The sequence below is a fragment of the Cavia porcellus genome, unplaced genomic scaffold (genome assembly GCF_034190915.1).
Source record: "Cavia porcellus strain 051 isolate PalLab524CR breed Dunkin Hartley unplaced genomic scaffold, mCavPor4.1 scaffold_9, whole genome shotgun sequence".
Taxonomy (NCBI): Eukaryota; Metazoa; Chordata; class Mammalia; order Rodentia; family Caviidae; genus Cavia; species Cavia porcellus.
Window position 1 is genome coordinate 66,381,190 of NW_026947492.1, and position 26,152 is coordinate 66,407,341.

Genomic DNA, 26,152 nt, shown 5'->3' on the forward strand with positions numbered 1-26,152 from the left:
TAATTTTTAAATGAATAAGGGAGAGACTGAGATAAAAGAGGATGTAACAATACAGGTCAAAGCATGACAGTTTCAGCAACCTAGTACTTCACCACCAAATAACCCGATGTAATAGTAGTTACCATAGTGTCTGTCTTTTTCCTTGAAATATTTGAACATAACTTCATATACTATAGCTTCAAATATATCAAGTCAGTGTAAAACCATTCAAGTGGATGAAAGCATTGTAGCGTATTTTGAACCAGCTAACAGAAAACAAACAATGGTTTCTATGTTATCTCTTTGCCTATAACAATTTTTGTTTATACTATCACATATAAAAAATCCAGCAAGATACATCATGATAAAACCAATGGAAACAGAAGAGCCATATTTTGGTGGGGCTTCAAAACAAGATGATAGTAAATCAGCACTAGCTATTATGATGACTTATTTTCTTCAAAATACCTGTTCATTTCATCACAGGCAATAATATCAAGCAGCCCAGAATAAAGACATTCCAATTAATAAGTGAAAACTTTATAAGGCTTCAAGGCCACATAATGGGAAATCATGATTACCACATACTATTATATATTTGACTCATTATTACATTAGGGAAACTATTCGGTATCCACACATGTGAGATTGGTTTATTTCACTTATGAGTATGGTCTCAAGCTGTGCCCATTTACTGATAAATACCTCAATGTGATAATTCTTTATAGCTGAGTAAGACTCCATTGTATAGAAATACCACAACTTTTTTATCAGTTCCTCAGTTGATGGGCACTTGGGTTGTTTCCAAGATCTGGTGATTACAAATTGTGCTGCTATAAACATAGGTGCACATATATCACACTGGTATGATGTTTTCAGTTCTTCTGGGAATATGACCAGAAGTGGAATAGCTGGAACAAATGGGACTTCCAATCCTAGCTTTTTGAGAAATCTCCAGGCTGAACTCCACAAACGTTGTAACAGTCTATACTCCCGCCAACAATGTAGAAGAGTTCCTTTTTCCCCACAGCCTCTCCAGCATTTGTTGTTGTTGGTTTTCTTGATCCTGGCCATTCTTTCAGGAGTGGGATGGAATCTCAGTGTGGTTTTAATTTGCATTTCTCTAATGGCCAATGATGAAAAACGTTTTTTCATGTATTTATTTGCCATTTGTATTTCTTCACCTGAGAAGTGCATATTCATCTCAGATGGTCCCATGTGCTTCTAATGCAACTATAAAACTTTGAAATTTAATATTAAAATGATTTCAATTAAATGAAATATCAGTATTCTATTGAAATGAAATATTCTGTCTAAAATAAACTCTAAATTTAAATATTTTATTAAACTTTATTGTATTTTATATGATGTAATTACATTTCTTTTGGTTAAATTTATACTTTAACCTTTTTTTTTTTTTTTTTTTTTTTTTTTTTGAGACAGGGACTCGCTATGCAGTTCAGGCTGGCCTTGAGCTCACTTTGTAGCCCAGGCTGGTCTCAAACTCACAACGATCCTCCTGCCTCAGCATCCCGAGTGATAGGATTAGAAGCATGAGCCACCACATCCGGCTTATACTTTTATTACTTTATTATTGAGCATTTGATACACACAAAGTAAATGAAATATCATGAACTCTCATCGTCCAGTTTGAACAACCAAAACTTTCTTGACTTTTCCCATGTTTCAATTTGAATTTTAACATTAAAATTTACATAGGATTAATGTATAAATCTGATCTTTACACAGTTGAGAAATGTGTACAGCTATATATTCCACACCACTAAAACAATATGGAATCTTTTCTCAACCTTACCACACTCACTTTTGTTCCTTCCTAGGAAAACCCTGAATTAACCTCCAGCAGCCATTCACCTGGCACATTGAATTCATACTTTCATTTTATGTTCTAGAACTTAATATAAATAGAATAAGAGTTACTATGTTGTATTAACTAGTAGCAATCAACTCAGAAGAATCATTTTAGATTCATTTGTGTATTTAGATTTTAATCAATCAATCCATCTTTTTAATGAATAAATATATATTACATAAGCATTCTGAATTTGAAAGTCTGTTCACTTATTGATGACTATTGGTGTGGTTGCTATATTGGAGTCATTATGAATAAACCAGTTATCTATATAGTGTTCAAATCCTTAGGTGGATATGTGTTTTCCTTTCTCTTGAGTAAACCACTGGCATTCAATTGATGTAAGGATTGGTTTGGTATATTAATTATTGTAAAATAAAGCATTATATTTTGTCAAAATGTTGGTTTTTATTTCACATGTTTGGAATACAATGCTATGCTATAGTGCCAAAATTTGGCACTATAGGCTTTATATTTTAGTCATTGCAGGTAATGGGTAGTGGTATGTCACGCAATGTTTAATATAACTTACTTATACCTAATAATGTTACAAATTTTAACATAATTTATATATTTCATTTCCCCAGTGTCATTTAATCCTTTTGTCTTTTACACTGTTTTGAGTCTTGTCTTAAGTATACATATGTATATTACAATATATGTGTGTATACACAAACTCTTGATGCAAATTCTACTTTTATAAATAGCAATTTTGAATATTTCCTCCCATGTTTATCTTTTAATTTCCATTCTTAATAGTAACTTTTAAAACTTATAAGACATAATAATTATTTTATTATTTATTCTTATACTTTAAATTTCATTTTTTAAATAATGCCAAAAATTATAAAGTTGATTAAGAGGTTAATGTTTCAAAAACTTTATCCACCTCAGTTGTGTAATTATTATTTGTACTGAGATTTGTACTGTAATTATTTGTACTGAGATGTGTACTGTAATTATTATATGTACTGAGAAGTTAACATTATATTTGTTTTGGAAATATACATAGTTTCACTGTATGAGTTTTAGAATTGACTGTCTTATCTTGACTTCACTGTTACACTGGTCACTTTATTAAACTTATTAAATTAATATCTAAAGATAAAAAATAAAATTAAGTAAGTGTGTTTACAGCTCTATTTTTTAAATCTATTTTTCTGGAGTTCTGTAGAAATACCCTGTTTCTGCACTTTAGTGTGAAAAGTATAGTAATTTAATATAAGCATCCTAATTTTCAATTCTAATGAATTTATGGTAAACATATCTATTTCAAAATATGTTCAAATTTATTGGTATTGGTAGATATTTTAATAAATATAATAAGCAACCTAGGAATAGTTAAATCCTACTATATTTCAGTCTTTCAGAGGTATATCGTGTGTGTATGTATATGTGTATGGATTCACATATATACATATATATATGCATAATTTGTACATTCTCTATGAGGTTCTATACTTTAGATATGTACTGTTAAACACTTTTAACTTTTATTGCATCATAAATTACATCATTAAATGTCATCAAATTATAATTTTTGATAACACTATATGAAAATTATTTTTTCTTTTACATACCTAATTTATATGCTAAATGGTTAGTTTTGAATGTTTGCATTAGTTCATGTTACTCATAAATAGAAAGTTCATTTTTATTATGAACTGATGTCTTTTATATTTTTTCTGATATATCAAACTTATTAGAAATATCAGTAAAATCTCAAATACAATTAATACCAATTGATATTATTTCTTCCTTCTCATTCTATGGGGGAAAATATCAGTGTTTAACCATTCAAATTTATATTAGCTGCATTTAATGATTATCAGAACAGGAGGATTTTATGTTTACTTAAATTAATTAAAGTCATTTTCAAAATATCGTAATTGATTGTTTTATCCTTAAATATTTTTGCTTCTATTGAAATTATGCTTTGTATTATTTGATTTAATTGTAAATGGCAAATTTTTATTGTCAAAAAATACTGACAATTGATTCATCAACCAAAGCATGACCAAGTCTCATCAAAAGAAAAATATGAACACAGTTTTAGCTGGGCAGGAAAGGAGTCATGAGAGGAGGGACATGAGAGAGGCACTGCATTACGCCTGCACATCTTCTGGACCATAAATTCCCTGAATTCTTCCCTTTCCCATTCTTAATCTTTTCTAACTGCATAATATTCAAGAAATTTCTTTAAACATGTCCTCAACTCCATACCCAAAGTAAGCTGAGGCTAGTAACTGAAGAGATTTGCTTTACATAATGTACATTAACCAAAAAAAATGAGCTAAAGACAACTGTGAACCATTACCACCAGAAAACATCGTTTCTAACTTTAACAGTCTTCCTTAAATATTAAATAGTCAATACTTTGATCATCTCAGTTATAATGGTCGCTAATTTTCTTCTTCTACTGTACTGGGGATTTAACTGACATGTGATTAGACATAGTGATATCCCACTACCATACATTTGCTCGTGTCTCCTCAGACATACTGAAGAAGACATCCAAGACTTCCCAGCAGCATCATGCCCTCTTTGAATGACACTGCCTCAGTGTTGTATCCCTCTTCCTTCCTTCTGCTGGGTGTCCCAGGTCTAGAAGCTTTCCATACCTGGATTGCCCTCCCTTTCTTTGTTGTCTATCTGGTAGCACTTGTGGGGAATTTCACAATCTTATGTGTGATAAAGACTGAGCAGAGTCTTCATCAATCCATGGTTTACTTTCTTGCTCTTCTCTCTTTTATTGACCTGGGCCTCTCCATTTCTACCATCCCCAAGATGCTAGGCATCTTCTGGTTCAACCTCAGGGAGATCAGCTTTGAAGGCTGCCTCATCCAAATGTTCTTAGTCCACACCTACACTGGTATGGAATCAGTTGTGCTTTTGGCCATGGCAATTGATCGCTTCATGGCCATCTGTTAGCCACTGAGAATTCTTACCAATATTACCAGTATTCTTACCTGTAAGATGGTGGCCATTATGGCCTCTGTTGTAGTGGGCAGACCAGTCCTCCTCATGATTCCCTTCCATCCTCTTCTGAAATGACTGCCCTTTTGTGGACTCTACATTATCCCTCACACCTGCTGAGAATACATGGATATGGCTCGTCTGGCCTATGCCAGCATAAGGGTCAACATCATGTATGGTTTATTTACTATTGCAGCACTCATCTTAAACTTAATCCTTATTGCACTGTCTTATGTTCAGACCCTCCAAGCTTTTTTCCACCTTCCTTCCAGGGACACCAGAAGCAAAGCACTCAGCACATGTGTATCACATGTCTGTGTCATCTTAGCATTTTGCACCTCAGCGTTTTTTTTTTTTTTTTTGTTTTTTTTTTGTTTTTTTTTTTTTTGTTTTTGTTTTTTTTTCCTTCATGACACATAGGTTCAGTAGAAATGTTCCTTGTTATGTTCACATCCTTCTGTCCAATCTGTATGTGGTTGTTCCTCCTTGTTTAAATCTAGTTATTTATGGGGTCAGGACAAAACAAATTCATCAAGGGGTTGTGAAAATATTTGTAATGAAAGAGTAACTCAAATTCATTCAAAAATATCCAAAGTAGTTGAACTCTTCTTCAACTTACATACTTCTATGTTGGCATGAAGTTACCTTGATAAGTGAGCATACCAAATTATTTTAGACATTATTAAAATATGTATTCATACCTATATATTCGTACCTCATGTTTGCTAATGTAATTTTTGCTTTGACAGTAGTATATAACAGTAGTAAACAATATTTGTTGGGTAAACAAGAATATTTTGGTGAAATAATTCTTCAAGCTCTCATCTATGAGTCTGTATTTTTGAATTCTGATATTCAGCTATTTAGCTAACAGTCCTTTTATTATGTGATAATGCATACCTTCATAAAGATTCACAGGTACCATATGTTATTCATTCCTCATTTCTGTCTCTAAAAATTTCAAACTTATTCCTTGTTGTGAGCTCTTCACTTGCACCAAAACCAGAGGCAGGATTTATATTAAATTAGAGGTAGATATTATTTTTCTTCATAAAGATTGAGAGAAATTTAAGGCAATACAAATTATATAATATGATCACAAGAAGTGTTTAAGGTCACAAATAAGTGGTTATTTATGGCATTTCAAAATTGATCAAATATTTTCTCACAGTATCAAATGAAATTTTCATATATGATAAAATTTAGTTATCAATCTAATAAAATTGCCAATAAGAATGGGAGGAACTACCTCAGTCAGATTAAATCATGTATCTTCACATTTGCTACACCTACAGAGTTTTGTAAACACCATCAAAACTTAACTTCAGAGTATAGTGTAAATTAATGATTCTTATATTGTGTTACCTCTCACCATATTTTCTAAATCATTTTTCAGATAAACCATCTAATTCACATCCTGGTTTCCAAATTCAAGACTATTATACCTGAAACACATTGCCAAGTTTCCAATATTCCCAAAACCTAATACTAGAAATGTATTGTAGTGGCAAACATAATTAAGGATGGTGTTATGGTTACTTTTCTGGTTGCCAAACAAAATATCTGACACCCATAATTAAGGATAGAATGGTTTATTTAGCTCATGGTTTGTAGTGGTTTCAGTCCATAATCACCTGGTTCTAAGCAAGTTGCCGTGACAGAGGGGCAACAGTTCATAGTGATAGGAAGACAATAAAAGCAGCAAGAGTAAAAGGGAGGGTTGTCAGAGAAGAATGTTTACCTCTTATTCTGTATGTAGGCCACCGATCCTAGAGTGAGGGTAGCACTCAGACCCCTAATCCCAGCATTGGACCATAAATCAATCACAAACTCTCTAAGCCTGTCACCATCACTGCATGAGGCTTTGGGGGACGTTTAGTTACAAACATTAACAATTGGTATATAGTGAGAGAAATTCAAATGTTAAATAATTCTCTGTTTTGACAAATCTTCACTGGTAAAAAGATATCTTCTGAAACAATTCATAATTTTTTCTTGCTTTCTATAAATGCCACTTTTGTGTTGCATTCATATAATGTTCTATTTCTTCCCACATTCCATAAAAATGAAAACTGAACTACTCATTGATGTCTAGTATCAGGGACATGCTGCTGCTCTCTGTGTTGTCACCTGTGTTTTAATATTTAAACTTTTACTGGCATAAGACTGTGATACATAATAACTATGCTCATTTTGAAGAAGTAATGGATTTGCATATGATATCTTATTCATTTGTGCTTCCACCTCCCCTCTAGGGAGTAGGATGCCCTTTTGCTCCAATACCTGGTCCCCTTTCCAATCACCTCAAGATCTTCATGTTTCCTGTTATCTCTCTTTTATTTTTATGATTCTCACATAAGAAAAAACACTTAATTTTGAACTTTCTTATTTAGTAGAGCTATATGATCTCAACTTGCATCCATTTTCCTATTAATGACGCTAGTTTATACTTCTTTATGCCTTGGTATTTTGTCTTTCAACATCTATCTATCTATCTATCTATCTATCTATCTATCTATTTATCTATCTAACTATTCCTTTAGTCTTTCATCTGCTTTTAAGCAGACAGGTTGCTTCCAAAGAGTGGTTATTTTGAACTGTGTTGTCATAAACCTGAGCATGTAGGTGTCAGTGTGATATGCTAAGTAGGTCTTTGGAGAGACACCCAGAAGAGATGCAGCTGGATCAAATGAAATTTCTATTTTTAGTTTTTTTTCATATTGATTTCCAAGGGGTTTTACTAGTGTACAGTCACAGGAAACAATATAGAAGTGTTTTCTCCCAATCCACAGCCTCACAAAGGTTTCTTACTGCCTAAATTTATGACCACAGCCATTCTCTATGGAATAAGATAAAATCTCAGTTTTGTTTTCTAATTTGAGGTTTTGTGAGAGGATTGAGACTCATTTGTTTTCACCGTTGTGGAAGTTTTCATACCTAATGTATACATTAATTTCTATTAACTTATTCCTAGTTCATACTATTTAAGTGAGGACAAATTTCATTTCAACTGGAAAAACAGAAAGAGAAATGACTTACATACCACAAATATCTAAATTGAAGTAATAATAAAATGAATGAGAGAAAAATACCTTGCTCTCTCTCTCTCTCTCTCTCTCTCTCTCTCTCTCTCTCTCTCTCTGTGTGTGTGTGTGTGTGTGTGTGTGTGTGTGTGTGCATGCATTGCCTGTATCAGATATACAATTTTTAATAGGGAAAAAAATGAAAAAATGTATAATTCCAATACCTGAACATTGAAAGAGGATCCACTGCCATATACAGAATGTATTCATGAAAGATCCTTTCAAACAAAACAGGCCATTCTGTAAGTGTGACCAGGGAATGTGTCTAACATCAGGAAACCTCTCTTGCTCCTGAAATAATACTATCAAGCATTTGGCTTATTCCTGCCCTCATGGCTCCCTCACCATTTATAGAAGGTTGCTCTTTAAATGCTATCCATGACAAAGTAAAGTCACAAAGGTGTATTCTAAGTTAAGGACAGCCAAGGGATCCAAAGTCCAATTCTTGAGAGGGCATGTGGACAAAGGCCCCTATCCTAGGCCTTTCTCAGCATTTATTATGTTGTGAAGAATGGGGGTGGCTCAGGGATGAGTGATAGTGAGGATGTCAGAGATTACTGAGTAACTTGTGCTGGCTGGCCAGGTGCAAGAATGGCATCTCTATAATTTTCAGAGATAAACATATGCAAAAGTATCAATTTATACAATCCAATTAAGGTAACATTGGAATTGTTTTGGGGGACTGTAGCTTCAGTTTTTTTTTTTTTTTTTTGTCTTTTTCCTTTTTATCGGTACCAGGGATCAAACTCATGACTCCCTGCTTGCAAGGCAGGTGCTTATGCCACTGAGCTAAATCCCCAGCCCCCTGTAGCTTCAGTTTCTGATATGCAAACTCTTGTGCCTTGAGGAGCCATAACCTCTTATCTTGAGGCTCACACCCAGTTGACATTCCTGGAGCTCTTTGCTCTAACATCTTGCCACCTCAATCCTGTATTATGGAAAGCACCATGCAGGGAAACAGGACTGTTTGATGGCTATAGACTTTGCACATTAGCACCTCAGCTAGCCTTTCACATATCAATATAAGGAAATGAGTCTCCAAATAATCGAAGTGACAGCAATTGTTTTGGATTCAAAGGAAGCCACTGGAGTTGTCTTTCACATCTTTGATGGTTATCAACTTTGCACATTAGAACCTGGGCTAGCCTTATTTGCAATGCTCAGAGCCAACTGAAATCCCTGGCCAGACTTTTGCATATCAGTATAAAGAAATGCATCTCCAAGTATTCAAAATCACAGCAATTGTTTTGGATTCAAAGCAAGTCACTGGAGTTGTCTCCCACAAACCCTGACTGAGATAATGCCTTTAGTCAAAGCCATGCATGGCTATATATGTAGACGATGAATCTTTGGAGATCACTAAATAGACTCTGTACATGGCTTATAATTAGAAAATACAGAAAAATTCCAAAGTAATAGAAGGAAAATGGAATGAATTCTGATATATCCTTTGATTGAAGGAAATGTGCACAATGTCTTATGCTTAAGTAATTATAATTACTGTTAAGTCTGTTTCCATTCTACAACATTTTCCTATTAAACTCATACATCAAACAAATTACACACCAATTTTAACAAAATAAAAATGAAAATATGACTATATTGAAATTCTGTTAACGGTCAATAGCTTTTCAAGGGTTGTCTCTTCTATATAGAATAATATTAATGACATTAAAAAAATTAACAATGATAATAATGTGTGTGCATATATATGTGTATATATATATATATATATATATATATATATATATATATGAAATTTCAGCTTATGAACTTAATTTGTTCCATGATTTGGGGGAAGATGGTACAGTCATGTTCATTGCCTAATGTGGAGTTTGCAAAGCGAAGCACAACTTTGCTGGATGCTTCTCTTATTGAACCAAATTTTGGGTGAAAAGAATCAATCATGAAACAGTTATTTTTTTTTATATTTATCATGTATCTATATATGTTTATATATATATATATATATATATATGTATATATATACACATTTATATACAAATATGTATATTTACATATATACACTGCATATATAAATATATTTTCATTTTACTATTAGTTTTCAAAAGCTGCTCTACATTTACCGTACACATCTTTTTGCAGACTCACAAGCTTGTTTTGCTTGAGCAAACAGCAAACACTGGAGCACTGGCAATAAAGTAGCTATATGAGCTTTTTGTATGAAATATTTCAGTAGACAGAAAGACAAAAAAACATATTAATATAATATGTGAGAAAAATAATATAGATCTAAAAATTATCCTAGAATTTAATTATACATTAAGTTAAATAAGCCTCTAGAAAGTTTTTGGGAAAGAGATACTATTTTAATAATCACATTTGTATATACATATGATATAAATAAGGGAGATGAGTAGTTCCCAGAAAGTGTAGATGACTGATGAGACTTGAGTTTGAGGGACTAACTGAAATGAATAAAAAAAAAAAAAAATCCCTAATACTAATAAATTTCTGAAGAAATTGAGAAGAAAAAAAGAAATTGCAATCAAGAAAACCATAGATAATACTTGAAAATATTTTATCCTTTTCTCTCTGAGTCAAGTAAATTTTGGTAAACTAAGCACTAATTGTAGTCATCTAAGAAAAACCTGATGAGTTTGAGAAAACTTGTCCCTGAAAACAATGCACTTAAATTTTATTTAGAAGTAAAATTGGCAGGTGGGATCCTGCTCAGTGGAAGCAAGATCGTCTACTATGAGGAGAGCACTTGTGGTTCAGTCCATGGCATTATAAAAAATAGATAAATAAACCTAAACGTTTTGGAAACAGGGTAACATTTATTATGCAATATTAATACTATTAGCAACACTAGTATTTATAAAAAATCTCTTACTCTGGTGATTTTTCCATATGAAAAATCTCTGCTTTTCCATATGAGTTTTAGAGGATGATTTATTTTCATTGCTCTCTTCTAGAAAATTATATTTTTATTTTAAGATAAAAAATATAGCAGAGCTTCAAAACAGGTTACTAGGTAAGTTACCATACTTAATACATTGTTTATTGTTCTTTGTAGTAGTTTTTCAGAGTACAAAATAGAGGCCTGATATCTTGTCCAAACAATATTAACACAAACCTTTCTGCTCAATGAACCAAGAAAAATTGGCTGTATAACCATTGTACTTATGTGTGTATAAATATATTTTTCTTTATCCTTTTCTTTCTTTCTTCTTTAGATTAATTTATTCTCACTTTTAATATCATACAGAAAGGGCTTGCTCTGAGTGCGCCAGAAGATCAGGTATTTCCAAATTCTTAATCCTGGGAAACTCTTTTCTGTGAAAATTGGAAACCTTCTGCTCCATTTTACAGGGCTCAGATCTGCTGGTAAAAAGGCCTGGGTTCAGCGGGGTGAGACACTAGGGACATCAAAAAGATACTGAGGCTCTGGGATCAGCCCAACCTTTATATACAGTAGTGACATTGATATATTCATGCACTGAGAATCTTGGGTGAAAACAAATCGACATGACTAATCTGTTCATGCACCAGGTCAGTGCTCAGTTCCCCAGGTACCTTTCTGCTTCTAAACTGTGTAACTGCATTGATGGCAATGATTTAGGTAAATCTAGCTTTACTCAATGAATTCTTTAACTATACTTTATTCCCTATATTTATAATTTTTTTTTTAATCAAAGAAGTAGCCAGTCATGGTGGTACATGTTTGTAATTCCAGCGCATTGGGAAAATCACAAGTTCAATCTTCACCAGAGCAATTTAGCAACTTGGAAGAAAGACTAAGTCTCCGAATAGAAATAGATGTAGTCAATGGAAAGACCATGGGTTCCATCCCCAGTACTGAAAAACAAATGTATGACAGGATAAATTAGGGAGACTAAGCTTCCAATATTTTATAGATATTTAGTTAATATCTTCGTGTATCTCTGGTTGCCAAGAAGTTAATGGCATAGGCAAGTTTTTACCCAGCTCTCTAGCTCCTAGTTAATTTAATTCCAATTAATGTCTCTTGGGTTTTTTTAAAGGATAAAAGTTTAATATACAGGCAACTTACTCTTGCTCTCTCTGTAAATGCAGGGGATGTTAGAGTTGTGTAGGTAGTAATGAAAAGACAAGGGAGTTGTATTTTTTGAAGGACTTAGTGTCTGATCCATTTCTCCACCAGAGCAACCCTTTCCTGCTCCAGGCAAAATGCAACCAGGCTCCTCTTTTCTTCTTGTTTCATTTTTTAAAATCATAGATTTTTTTTTCTAGCTATCAGTAGGAATAAGACAACTCATTCCATGATATCAGATTATTTTTAAAATCTGAGATCATCAAACTTATAGCTTTTTGTTCCTTAAAATAAATGGCTTTAAGGAAACAATTTTCCCATTAAATACTCAATACTGAGTTAACCAAAAAAGGACAGATAATTATTATAAAACCTTTTCTTAAGCAGTTAGAATACTTTTATTTGCAAAAAAATTTTGCAAACTAGTTCATGTTCTTAATCTTTTAATGAGTGCTTGGAAAAAATGCCAATCTTAAATCAAAAATGTTGGAGGAAAGCTCTTTGCCCTGGAATTTTCCCACTCACATGGAGCTCTTCATTTCTATCATCAGGTTTTCATTTTTCTGTGGTTATTTTTTTTCCTTACCCTAAAATTCCACAGCTTGTTGCTGTATGGAGAAAATATCAAACTTTTCATAAGTTACCATATCAGGTTTTCCATAGCATCACATATGTTAAGTATATAAATCATTGTGGACCCTGTCCTATAAATTACACTATTGGTGTAAGTGAGGCCAGTGTCTTTATAATACAGATTAATAGGCCCTGGATAAAGCATATATCTGAAAAATGGTAAATGAATATCAAGACAAAGCTCTTGTCATCTTTCTGATTTTTAAGTAATGATTTTAAATTCTTGTTAAACACCAGGCAAAACTACTTAAGGTACTATAAAAAAATACAGAGGTAGTAGCACAATATCAATTTATAGCTTTAAACTGTTAGGAGTTACTCAATAACATTTTAGCTTAAGATATATAATTCCTTTTCAGTTTCTATAATTTCTAGAAAATCACATCATAATTATTATAAACATTTAATACCTACTTCACTATTTCTCCCACGCTATAAACCCAAATATTATATCTATGTATCAAAGAAAATTCTTTTTAACAACAATGTTTATTCCTTAATCCATATTTATGACTGTTTTGACCACAGTTTATCACACTGTTGTAGCAAAACAGAAGTGGTCCTCCTCGGTTTTTCCTTCATATAAGAATCATTACACAAAACATTTTAAGAATTTAAATTCTTAAAAGCATAATTATATTAATAAAAATGCACTGTATCTAAAAATGAAACAAGAGCTTGCCTTGACACTTTTCAAGAAATTTGTATCTAGAGAAAAAGAAACAGAGGTTTTCACTACTATTTGCACAGTGTTGTTTTTTCCTTTTCTCTAGGCTGAAGAGATATGACCAAATTAGAGAAAATCTTGTTTTTTGCATAAAGCACCATCACTGAATATTTCATTAAAAAAAGATTCCATAAGAATAAAATTCCTGGTCATTTGCAATATCTTTCATCTTGTCTCTCCTGTCAGATGTGTCTCATCCACCTTTCCATGCCTTTGAATGAATTTTGCTGTCTTCTTTGCTGATTTTAAATTCATGACCTTGGAAATTCTGAAATTCTTTTATGTGGTTGATTCCACACTGTTTTGCTTTCCTTTGTCTTCTGGGGTGTCATCTTTTTCTTGGTTTCCCTTTCAGCTCAGGTTCTAATCTTTATCATTTCTTATTCTCTTGCTGTTTTCCTTTTTGCTTCTTTACCGCCTGTTTCATTGCATCTAATAAAGTAACTATTTGAGGTCAATAAGGCCATTTTCCTATCTTGAAACTCTGGTTCCTTCTGATCACTTGGTCCAAGGTCCTCTAAATGTCCAAGAAGTCCATCTGAACTGATATCAAGATAGTTCCATAGCCAGATTTCAGGGAAGTTCTAGAATCAGAGAGTTTGGCAGCAGTAAACTTGTCTGAAGGACTAAGACCTTCATCATCTTCTCTATGGGTGCTCCCAGGGTAAAAAGACAATTGTCAAGTGCTTGGCAATAAGTTCTTTTATTCATTTCAACCGCAATAGTTGCTGAAATATCACTGCTGTTGGCTTCTCTCTGCCATACTCCAACAATATCAACTTGAGTTATTTATCCTCTTCTTTTTTTTTTTTTTTTGTTTTTTTCACCTTTTCTTTTTACTTTTTTCTTTCATTCCCTTGAGCTGTGTTTGGTGGAATTTATGTATGAATATTTAGCCATGGTTCTTTTTTTTTTTTTTTTTTTTTTTTGTTATTTTTGTCGGTACTGGGAATCGAACTCACGACCACGTGCTTGCAAGACAGGCACTTATGTCACTTAGCTAAATCCGCAGCCCAATATTTAGCCATGGTTCTGATGAAATTTCTAAACAAAGGTGGGAGCTGGCTGAGGATAAAACTATCTAGAGGAGAACAAAACAGTGGTGGGGAAGAAACAAGTATGCATTTGACGTAAGCACTCCAAAACAGCGGGAATCTCCCCTTGTTTCAGAAACCAGGAGTCCCCAAACACCAATTCTACTTCCTCCAGTAGAAGTCTAGAAGCTGCAGTCATCTTTGGATAAATGTAAAATCTGTCGTTTTCCCCAGAATGCTGCAATGAGTTAAATTTATGAATCAAGATACCACTCTATACATATAATCTGAATTGAAACTCGTAACAATGAAACTCATATCAAAATATGCTCATAAATTGAAATTACTTTCTTTTGAAATTTACATCAAATATTTAAGGAAAATTAATAGCAACTCTCAAAACAAATCTTTTCAGCAGTGTAACAACGTAACAGCTCCAATTCATATTATGAGAGTAATAATTCTTTTCTTTCAAACACTGTCAGTTGAATCATAAACCACATATGCATTATGAAATTAGAACTGAAAATGTCTAACAAATGTTAGCAAGCCAAATCCACACAGAAATAACATGACAGTAAATATTGCTGAGTATACTCTATGACATAAGAAACTAGACAATTACGCCAGGGTATTCAAAATATAAACAAACTTAATAGGTCTCAGAAAAATTAAATTCAGTTTCTAATAAAAATTCTTGTTTCACTTCCCAATTAATGGCACCTTTTGAACACTTGACCCTAAAATCGGAAATGATTCAAGGAATTCTTTTAAAATCATTTCCATGTATTCTGTGTTTGAGATCTTAGTGAGAGCAATAAAGCAAATAGGCAAATAGTAAAAAGAAAAGAAGAAAAAAAAAACCCTCTCTATTTGTAAATAAGCTTATTCTCAAATCAGAACACGAAGATTCAAAAGTTTGTCAAAAAAGTGAATGTTACATTCCAAACTCATTAAATCCAAACTACTTTGCCATTAAGAAGAATAAATGTTAGAGATTTGTAAGAAAATGGAATCATAGTGGTAAGCAAAATACATCAGGCAAAGAAGGTAATGAATCATATGGCTTCACATACCTGAAACACTGCAAATCTAAGTAATTTAAAGAGCAAACTAAAAGAGATTTAAAGAGCAAAATAAAAGAAGCGTGTGTGGGTAGACTTTGTGAACATGGGGGAAGTGGAAATAAAAATGATTGCAATACAGAGCCAGAGATTTAGCTCAGAGGTGTAAGCACCTGCCTCACAAGTGTGAAGTCGTGAGTTCGATCCCTCATACCCCCCCCCAAAAAAAAAAGATGCACACCATTTCTCTATGACAAATATAATTCTTGTTTACTGCAAATATAAACATTGAAGGCCCAAAGTTATAGCTTAGCAGCATAAGTACCTGCCTGGCAAGAAAAAACAAACAAACAAACAAATATATATATCAATTAAAAATTTCCTAAGCAGCCAGAAAAAACACATGAATGTTGTCATTAAGGAGGTAAAACTATTGCTTTTATTTATTTTTATTTTTGGCATTCTCAGAGTGCTTTAACAGTTTCAACCTTAATAATATTAATGGTCATACTGGTTAATATTATTGTTGCAGTGTTCTGTGTTACAATTACAATATTATATTCAGAAAAATAAATGATATTTTATTTCATTCAAATATAAACTGCTAAATGCCTGAAAAAAGTTTTTTTTTTTTAAGACCTCTTTTCAGTCTATATGTTATCTATAGCTCAAATTTTCTTTTCCCACACTACAAAAGTTCTCCAATCATTGTTGAAGAAATACTTGGTCTTTCTGTGTTCTCTTTACTTTTGATAAAGTAATTGAATATTTTCTGTTTAGGAATCTTCAAGTAATGAATATTTCTTCAAAGCAAGGATTAGCCTCAGTAGTGTGAGCTCCTCTCTAGGAGCCAGGGAGCAACTCGGACTCTGTGAAAAGTCAAAGAAAGTGCTAAGGGGACTTGATGAAAAATACGTAGTTATTAATACTTTTCCAAATCAAAAAACTGTCAAACAAGATATGTTCCATCTGTTGTGCTTATATTATTGACAGGTATCTTTTTCTGAGAGTGACTTCCCTGTGTAACAGAACATGTAGATAGCTAAAGGTTCTTAATTATAGGAAATTTTAGGGGAGGAAAAATAAAGTAAACCATCATGTATATGTACAGCTCTCCAGGATGAATGTAATAACTGTATTCTGTAAGCACATAATAATAAATATATAAAACAATTTAACAAGTATGAAGTAGAAAAGATTACTAATGATGTAATCTTAATCTTATGGCTCTTCATAACTAGCTTTTCTTTTGCATGGTTAACTCCTTGCCTGCACTCATATTATTGCATGATTATCCTACCAACAATTTACAGTACACTTCTACTATATGAAACTACTTTCCCTCCACTAACAATAGAATATTATTCAACAACAATATATAATGTTGACTCTCTAAAGATTCATAAAGCTTTACAGTTATACTAGGAATGGCAGAGGGGAAGGGGACCTAGAGAATGTATAAAGTAATACTTAGAGAACTCACCAGTGGAAGATGAGAAAGAAATAAGATACAGGATTCTATTGGGAAATGAAAGGAAATTAATAGTATTAGAAAACAGTCACAGAAAATAATGAACTAGAAAAAAGATGAGTATAGAAAAACAGAGCAAAAAATATAAGAAATAAAAAAGGAAAAAAGAAAAGGATAAAAGAAAAGAAAAAGAGATGCTTATCCTCAGAAAAAAACTGTTGAAGGAAAGACAAAATAATAATAAAAATGTTAAATCAGAAAAACTTTCTCTGCATTTTTAAATGAGTGATTTATTTCCAGGATCTACAGTCTTGGTCTTCAGCAAGTCACCACTTCTTTCCACCTTCAGTGCCTGTGCATTTGTGTGGAGCCTTTCTCGTACCGAGTCCCCTCTGTTCTCTTACTCCAGACTGTTCTCATCTTCCAAGAAGAGACAAGGCCTTGTGCATTTAGTAGATGAGGAAACAATTACCGATCTGAACTCTGCTGAATGTAGGCCGTGTGAGGGGGCAAAGCAGACTGCTGGACTTAATGTCATCTCTCTCCATCCTGGATCTTCCTTATCTGGGATGGGACTTGAGTCCTTGTCAGCCTATTTAAACTTCTTAGAAACTTTCTGTCAATACCTAGCCTCTCCTTCCTCTTTCTAGTAGCTGTCTCTCACCCACTCACTGTGCATCAGTAACCTGAGAATCCCTGAAGCAGTAGGCCAGGTCAGCCCATTATCCCTGTATTTTCTTTCTCTTAACTTTGGCCTCATCTACAATTAGGTTTCTTCTGTGGCTCCGTGGCACAGAATAGCAGAGTGCAGAGTCAGTGGACGGTTATAGCCAAGCAGTGTGCAGAGTCAGTGGACAGTCATAGCCAAGCAGTGGGGGTCAGCTTTGGTGCTCTCTGATTCTATAATATAATTCTATTATTGATAAGTTTAGTCAAATTTTATTTAAGAAGAGATAGTCCAGACTTGCAAAATTTGTATGAGAATATATTTTAAATGGGAGCACCTGAAAGATGTGGACAGTTGGGCAAAAATAGAAACATTGTCAATTTTGATAGACGTATCCGGTTCTTCTATAAGGCTTATCATGACCTCAGTTCATATCCCATCCCTTGCAAGCCTACCTTTTCTACGTCAGGAACACTAATGTTTTTTGAGAGTGAGGGAGGGCTCATTTTCTATACTTTACTTCTCTTTAAGAAACATCAAATTTACCACAAATTTTTTAGAAACAAGGATTACATTTATTATGAAGTTGTGAAACACTAATGTATTTATTAGAATAACTCTCTCTCTACTATTTTACTTCCATACTTAGCCAGATGACAAAAGCTTGAAAATATATTTATTTCTGATTTTTATATCTGAGAAATACTATACCTCTCACATTTATTTATTCTTATTCCCACTGAGCTTAGAAAGACCTTGCTCAGAATGTAAAATGGTTCTTATTTGGAGGAAATTTCTTTCTTCTAAAAATTAGAAATCTTTCTTATCCCAGTTCTAGCTCTGAGACCAGTTTGTTCCTGTTTTAAAAAATGCAGCCTGGGCTTCAGGATAATGATGCTCCAGGGACATCAGAAGATAGTGATAATGCATTGAGTTCTACCCGAGCTATAAAGACAGCAGTGGTAGTAACGTGAGCATATGTAGGGCTCTGTCTGTTTAATGTTAGCATTTGAGTGAAAACAAATTGAGACTGTCAACTTCCTCATGTGCCAGACCAGTGCTCACTTCCCCAGGTAAATCTGTGAGTGTAAAATTGGTAGCAAGGAGAGATGATAGGTATTTTAGGGAAAAAAAAAAAAATAGTAGAATAGAGGTTTTAAATCTTGTTTTTCTCAATGGCTTCTTTGCCTGTTTTTTCTGATGTGCTTATCATTATTATTTTTAAAAAGATAAGGGAGCCAGGCATGTTGCCCCACACCTGTAATCTCAACCCTATGTGATGCTCATGACTTTAAGCGCAGCCTGGGAAACTCAGTGAATTGATCATACTAGTGACACACAGCTTCAAACTAAAAACAAAACAAAGTAAGGCATGTGGCACCTGCCTGTAATGCCAACACTCTGAAGACTGAGACAGGAAGATTGCCATGAGTTCTAGACTAGCCTGCGCTAAATTGTAAGTTCAAAGACAGCCCAAACTACATGATGAGACATCTCAAGACACAGCAATAACAGCAATGGCAACAGCAACCAAAACAAACCACAACAACAACACCAAGCCAAACCAAGAAACAAAAAACAAGCTGCTACATGTTGTGTTCAGTGCAAAAATTAAGGGGTTGAAATTAAGTTCAAATATGTCTATACACAATTAGCTAATATATCCTTGAATTTCTGCTTGCCAAGTAACTAATGATACAGGCAAATCTTCAAGCTTTCTAGATTATAATGACAGGAATTCTAATTAATGTTCCTTGATTTTTCATAATGAAAAAGACAATGTAGAAGTAATGTACTCTTGCTTTCTCCATAAATGTTGCAAGGGTTTGGGTAGTTTGGGTAAATAGTAAGGAAAAGACAAAATCATATGTGTTAAAAAGATTTAGTATCTGATATTTTATTGAACAGCTCATTCTTTTTTTCCCCCTCTTTCTTTATTTAGAAATCATGTATGATCATGCTTGCCTTTTTGTTCTTTCCTACTTGGTCAGTAGGGATAAAAACACCTATTCCATGATAGTAGTTTGTATCTTTTAAGAAAGCTAAAGTTGTCAAGTTTATAGCAAAGATCATTAGGTTTAATGATCCATTTACTTTCAACTTTCCATAACACACAAATACACACACACAAACACGCAAGCACACACACATACTTCCTTTATAGAAACAAGAGTCAAGAAAGTAAATTCAACAAAAAATTACTGAATCCTCCTAAAGTTAAGCAGAATTGTTGCATTTTTTTGTGAGCAATTTTCCTTTTTATTTCAAAAAATTCTATAAACAGGATGTCTTTTCTCTCAATTCTAATTACTTGATGACTTGCTGGAAGAAGTTCCACAAGATAATGGAGGAAGTTCTTTGGTTCTAGAACTTTCCTCTGCTCGTGGATCTTTTTCATTTCTATATTTGATGTCCAGTGGTTTTATTTTTTCCCACTCATTTCCATTGCACATCATGTTTCTGCTTTGAGAAAATACTAAACTTTCAAAAACTACCATGCCAGTCTATTCATGAACTACAGTATATTGAATATGTTAGTTTTTCTGAAACTCTTTCATAAACAGTGTGATTATGGTGAGGTAAGTGTCTTTAATTTGTGGACAAGTAGACTCTGGAAAGGTTGTAATTTCATAATTGGTAAGCTGGTGTTAAGCAGTAGGGACCCGGGAATCTTTTGGTCTTTGATACTTAATTTTAAATCTTTTTTTTTTTTTTTTTTTATCGGTACCAGGGATCGAACTCACGACTGACTGCTTACAAGACAGGTGCTTATGCCACTGAGCTAAATCCCCAGCCCCTTAATTTTAAATCTTGCTGAACACCAGGCAACTGATTTGAAAAAAGTATTATCATTCAATGGCGTGGTGAGTATATTATCCGTTAATGCCTTTAGAAAATAAGGCAATTACTGAAGGTCTATTTTAGCTTAAGAGGTATCTTTTTTTCTTTCAGCATCTGTCATTTCTGGACTATCATTTTTATCAGTATTGTTCAACTACTTCTCCAATTTTACCACCACATAACCCAGATACCACATGTAAGTATCAACAATTTTTTTTCCTTACAACAATATTTATTGCTTAATTCATATTCAGGGGTGGTTTTGCCACAGTTTGCTCATTATTGTTATTATAAGGTTAATGCAATATTTCACCTTTTTTTCTTATGTAAGTATTGTGAAACAAAATTTTTTAGATTTTGAAAAAGATATTTCATGTCAACTGTAACCTGACACTCAACTGACATTTCCAACAAATTTTCCTCTGAAAGAAAGGCAGATTTCCACTGCTATTCAAAAGGTGGTTTTGTTTTGTTTTGCTTTGCTTTGCTTTGCTTTGCTTAGCTATGTTTTTGTTTTTGTTTGCTTTGGTTTGTTTATTTTTTTCCTCCCCAGGTTTGTGTGGTTTGTTTTGTTTATTTTTTCTTCCCCACAACATAGGAAACCTCTTTATTACAGAATTTAGAGTCAGTGTTTATATATGAAGCAACATTCTTGGATTAAAACTCAAAATAGTTCTAAATCCTATGGAGTGATTTATAAAATTGAAACTAAAAGGAGATAAACCTTTCTTAAATGAATTTGTCTCTGTCTACAGGGAATGTAGTCACTCATTATATTTAAAGTGTTTTCAGGATTTAAGCTATAGCCAATTATAATATTATATAAAGTTATTTAAAAAAGAAAATAGGGACTCTTTTACATAAATAAGATAATGACACCTTCCAAGGGGTCTCAACTCAGGCACTTTATTGATCCATTGACTTTTAGGCTTTTGTAACACACAGTTACACACACACACACACACACACACACACACACACGAATTCCACTACACAGTTTTTGAAATAATTAATTTTGTACAACCTATTTGTTTAGGACAGTGTTTATTAGAAATAATTAGAAAAATTTCTAACCCACAAAGAGGGGAATAAAGTCCAATACACGATCCTGGCTGATTTGATCCTATATGTATATACAGAGCTCAGAAAGGGAGTTCAATTTAAAAAGAGTTCCAAAAGAAAACTAATTATCTTGTATACATATTCTTGCCAATTCTGGGTACAGGAAGGGGTATTAAAGGCTAATTTGCCATATTTTAGACAATAGTTTTCTTCTTGGAGGGAAGAGTCTTTATCACTATATTCTCATTTTAAACCTCGCGTCACTAAATTTGGCTTAGCTATCGGAGTTGTTTTTTAACCTGGTTGGGTTATTTCATTTTTAAGCTTGCATAACTCATTCATCTCATCCTACCTAAGACTTCTCTAACTACCTACTTATAATAAATAAACTAAATTACTACACAATTGCATAGCATGTCTAAACTCTAGAGGGTTTCCACTGAGAAGGTAAGAGTTCTTACCCTTAACAGTTGAACTCCAGGACATTATTTTTTTTGTAGGTATTTATAAGGCAGAATCAAGACTTGTGATATAAGATGCACACATAAATGAATTCTACTCATCTTCTCTAAAAGATGTGTATAGTCACTTTGTTATCTTATAACCTCCCCGCCTAAATCTAAAAATCTTCTGTAACGTAGAGAAACTTTTCTCTTGAAATTTCAATTACATACATGATTTTAAGTACAACACATTTGCGCTGGGAAAGCCTACAGGACGTAAATGAACTGGAAGAAGACATTGTTTAGATAATCACATTTGCTTCCTAGACCCTTTTTCCATATCCTCAAGGCTTTACCAAAATCTCAGTACTCACAGGGACTGAAAAATTCCTCTTTGCAAACTTGCTGGCTAGCTAACATTCTTATCAGTGTGCTGTAGTCTAAATAGATTTTTGTCTGTGGTACATGCTTATCTTTTGCTTATTTTTTCACCACCTGAGTTGATTGGACCTCTATATGTCATCTCATCCAAAATCAACTAGGTAGTTTTTGATTTTGATTGTACATATTTTTGTTTTAAATTGCTTATTTTTCTGAATTTATTATCTTAATATTTTAATGTACTTAAATCTAGCAAAAGCAGTTTTTCTTTTGCACATCTTCTATTCCACTAATTAAATGCCCCGTGGCAGTCATCTTTCAAATACACTAACTCCAAATTCATATTTCAAATTCCCCTGAATGTCTCTGAAAGGATATTTCTTCTTCAAATTCTTTTAATGGCATGCATTGATGGAAGAAATTATTCAGTATTTCAATTTGGGAATGAATGTACTCAAGATGACTAAAATTCTCTGCCAAGAAATTCCACTTGATAATAGATGCCAATAGCCAAGGGACAATTAATAGTGAAGTGGCATAATTAACACAGGATGACTGAAACAAGATTTCTTCTGGGACAAGGCTCACAGGAAAATTTCTAAATGTATCAAAATGGGATTGATTTCTAGAAGTGGACAGAAGAGAACCACCTAATGGAAGATTTTTAAGCACATTGATCCAAAGAGCTTAGCGTGATATAGGAAAATATAATTCCTGATGTGTTAGATGTCAAATGTACTGAGCTCAAGGTCTTATATCATCAAGGAATGAATTCATTAACCACAAAAAGAAATTGGAAGACTTTTATTGGAAATAAGGATAAGACAAATAGATCCTGCATTTCTAAGAGGGGTCCTAAATAAGGGTCTCTGAGGCCTTTTGTTAGGGGTAATTTATACAACAAACTTACATCATGGCTACAGAATAGTTCAAATTACAACCAATTTATAGAACCATAAGTACTGGATAGCCAACTAGCCTGTATTGTTCCAACAGGGAAATGAGTTCAGGCAGCAAAGGTACATGGAAAGAACAAAAGCATTTTTGAGTAGGAATGGGCCAGATGCTCTGGTCAGTCATCCGGGTATCTGATGCTTCTATGGACCAAGTGTAGTAATTGCTCTACAATCCCAAGTGACAATGTATTCTTCAGAGAGGTATGCAAGATTGTCTGTTGTGGCTCTACCCTGTACCTGCAGCCACAGTCTTGAGGTCTACTTTTTGTGGTGACTTCTTTGATGAGACAATTACTTTCTGACTGATTATTAATTTTATCTACCCTAATTGAAAAACATCACTGCTCTTGGTATCTTTAAAGCAATTTAAATCAGAAATACTCAGATTTTTAGATTTTCGTCTGTTGTATGGTTGTAAAAAGGGGTTTCAAAACTGTTGGCATCTGTTCTAATGTAAAGTACTGTAGAATCTCACTGTAAGCAGGCCAAAGTGCCAAGAAGCATTGAATTCTTTCCTCAATATATAATGCCAAAAATTAAAAAAGCTAGTAATTGCATGGCAATGATGTTTCTACAAAATCAGAGCACTTCACTTACCATCCATATTGTTTTATGCAGGACTCAGAATCACCTACAGGAGGATAGATTATCAACCTCTATAAAACCCAGGAACATGTCCTATTTGAACCCCAGAATTGTAAACTTGATTGGCATTCCTGGACTAGAACACACTCAGTTTTGGATTGGGTTCCCTTTTATTGGGATGTGTCTAGTGGCACTTCTGGAAAACATAATTTTACTGATCAGCATCTCTGTAGAACACAGCTTACACCAGCGTATGTACATCTTCCTGGCTGTGTTAGCAGCCACCGACATAGGACTCTGTGCAGCCATTGCTCCCAAGATGTTTGCCATCTTCTGGTTTCAATCTTGTTCCATGGTGTTTGATGCTTGCCTAGCCCAGCTGTTCTTTATTCATGCCTTGCAAGGAATGGAGTCTGGAATTCTGTTGGCAATGGCCTTTGGCCACTACATTGCCATCTGTGACCCTCTGAGACACACGTCCATCCTCACACCTTCCATCCTGGGGCGTATGATGGGAGTGGTGGTGATCAGAGCTGTCCTACTGGTTGGACTACTTCCCATTCTCATCAAAAGGCTACATGTGTTCCACTCTGTGCACATCGCCCACTGCTACTGTGAGCACATGGCTGTGGTCAAGCTGGCTGCAGAAGACGTCAGAGTCAACAAGATATGCGGTCTTTTTGTGGGATTCAGCATTCTGGGATTTGACATGATTTTTATCCTCATATCTTATGCCCTGATTCTTCAGGCTGTTTTTCTTCTCCACCAGAAGGAAGCACGACTCAAAGCATTTAACACTGCACAGCTCATATATTTGTTTTTCTTGAATTTTACATTCTTGCTTTCTTTTCCTTCTTTAGCCACCGTTTTGAACATGTTGCTCCCTCAACGAACATTCTTCTGTCCACCATCTACTTCCTGCTGCCACCTGCTCTCAATCCTATTGTGTATGGGGTAAAAAGTATGGTAATTCGTAAGCGCATGGCCCAGATTTTTCTTTTGGGTCATGGGTCCCAGCAGTGATCTATTGAATGCTCTTGGCCAAATAGAATGCCATATTATTTTTAAGGACTGTGACAGTATGGAAGCTATGTGCTGTGCTATTTTGAATCATCACAGTGGAACATGAGAACGTTTATTTCCAAATTTGTTGCCCAATGGATATAAAAAGACTAGTCTCAATACCTAATGAGTCAGAATTCTTTATTTTCTCTTTACTTTCTTTTCAATTGATTTACAATATTTCTACTTATTGCATTTAAACATTCTGTATTAATATTTAAACTAATTTTGGACTATGTATATTTTCATTTACGAATTATTTATAATCACTTATTTTTTCTGCATCTCACTTTTTCTATATTTTAAAACTTATTTAATTAAAACTAAAGTCAGGAGCTGAGGCTTTAGCTCAACAGCATAAGCACCTGCCTTACAAGCAGGCAGTCGTGAGTTCGAACCCTGGTACCAATAAAATAAATAAATTAATTAATTAATTAAATTAAACAAAAAAATAAATAAAACTAAGGTCAGTGTTATTTATGAATTCTGATCTATTTCATGAAGTGCTGAGATACATGGTAACACACTTGCAAATACTTAAGGGTTTAGGTAAATATTATTACTAAATTTAACTTAAAATTCATTGGTTTAAAGGAATACTTGCAGATGTTTCTGTAACTTCAGTAAGTTAGGATCTGTGTTTTGGTTAATTATAACATTTCTCTTACATGCATTAGAAATTACTATGTGTAACTTACAATTTTATTCTGCTGCTTTCTATGTAAGTATATATACAGCTGTGAGTAGTTTGTTTATACCTTAAGAAATAATGTAAAGAGTAGCAATGGTAATTCATAAGCATGTGGCCCAGATTTTCTTCTGAATCATGGATCCCAGCAGTGACCTGTCAAATATTCATGCTCATCGAGAAGATTATATTATTTTTTAGAGATTATGATAGTTTGGATTCTGCGTGGTTTATACTTGGGATTTTAAATCGTCATGCTGGAACTTAAAGACATTTCTAAAATGATGGCCACGTTTACATAAATAGTATTTGGAGGAAGGAAGGCTGGCATTTTTTCTAGTAAACTTCACTTCTAATCTATATTGCTTTTTAATTTCTTTGCATTTAATTTGCAATTACTTTTACTTAAAGAAACTTCAGTTACTGATTATCCAACTAGTTCTTAACTTATTGAGATATGTGCTACTTTATTTCTAAAGATTTAAAGAGTTTTTGATAAACTTCGTTATTAATTTCAAATTTATTTTTGGTACAATCAAGGCATACTTTTAGAAGTTTAAAGGTTTGAATAAAGTTATGGCTTACTTTTGA

General features: G+C 33.5%; 3 pseudogenes; 2 read left to right on the plus strand and 1 right to left on the minus strand.

The window, feature by feature from the left end:
• The first annotated feature begins 4,387 nt into the window (after positions 1-4,387).
• Positions 4,388-5,396, plus strand: LOC100726919 (olfactory receptor 52E4-like; annotated as a pseudogene).
• Positions 5,397-13,500: 8,104 nt separating this feature from the next.
• Positions 13,501-14,011, minus strand: LOC100721772 (protein FRG1B-like; annotated as a pseudogene).
• Positions 14,012-23,791: 9,780 nt separating this feature from the next.
• Positions 23,792-24,834, plus strand: LOC100721494 (olfactory receptor 52A1-like; annotated as a pseudogene).
• Positions 24,835-26,152: the final 1,318 nt, after the last annotated feature.